The sequence below is a fragment of the Dendroctonus ponderosae genome, unplaced genomic scaffold, assembly GCF_020466585.1.
Source record: "Dendroctonus ponderosae isolate FM_Combo_2020 unplaced genomic scaffold, Dpon_F_20191213v2 Dpon_F_20191213_7, whole genome shotgun sequence".
Classification (NCBI taxonomy): Eukaryota; Metazoa; Arthropoda; class Insecta; order Coleoptera; family Curculionidae; genus Dendroctonus; species Dendroctonus ponderosae.
The window spans coordinates 8,560,835-8,562,063 of record NW_026018916.1 but is presented as its reverse complement, the minus strand read 5'-3'; positions in this window follow the sequence as shown (position 1 = coordinate 8,562,063).

Below are 1,229 nucleotides of genomic sequence, written 5' to 3'. Positions count from 1 at the left end.
CTTGATGAATTTTTATCTTATCTGAATAATAAAGAACCAACAATTAAATTCACTATTGAAAAAGAACAAAATCACCAAATTCCTTTTCTCGATATCCTAATTCAGAAAAATTTAGACAATTTCGAAACATTGGTCTATAGAAAACCTACTCATACTAACCGATATTAGAATTTCGACTCAAATCACCCGATAATGGTTAAAAAAGGTATCCTAAAAAGTCTATATGATAGAGCAAAAATAATTTGTAATCAATCTAATTTTTCCAAAGAAAAACGATTTATAAAAGAAATTCTAAATTTCAATAATTATCCAAATTCTTTTATTGAAAAATATTTTAACGAAACTGAATTGCCACGAACAAAACAAAATCAAAATAAATCTATTACGAACCTTTTCATTCCATTTATTCCAGGACTTTCAGATCAAATTAAACGAGTAGGTAAAAAATTTAATATTAGGACTATATTCAAAACTGAAAATTCAATTAGAAGTAAAATTTTGATAACAAAACCTCATGATATAATTGAAAATACAAAAAATGTAATTTATAAAATTTCTTGCGAATACAATAAATTTTATATAGGAGAGACCTCAAGACCATTACACAAAAGACTCAAAGAACACCAATCATACATAAAAAACAGAGAATATCATAAATTACACATTTCTCAACATGCATTTGATAATTGCCAAAATTGAATGGAATAATTCCACAATTTTAACTAAAGAACAATCCACAAAAAAACGTAAAATTAAAGAAAGCGCACTAGTTTTACTAAATCAAAATAATTGTATTGCTTCGTGTTCATTTAATTTAAGTCATACATAGTTACCTATGCTAAAATCTGAAGTAGACCAGAGAAACATACACCCAAATTAAATTTACACCAAAATTATTAATTAACATTACCTTTATTAATTTAAACAATGAGATTAAGTCAAAGTTACATAACTGACAATTTGCCCAGACGAATTATCAGAGCGAATTTTCATATATTGTATTATCCTACTATTGTTACACTATTTATTAACATGCTCTTTTTTAGGTTTATTTAGGTTCTTTTGATAACGATAGCAGAAAATAGCTATCGAAACGTCAAGGTAATTTTTCAAATTAATTTCTCTACTAACTGGAATTTTCTCTTACAGCTTGAGCATAAGTGTGTCGCAGGATACCCTCTAGGTGATAGTTCTTGATTACTTTTTGATAAATAATTCGTTCTTATTGC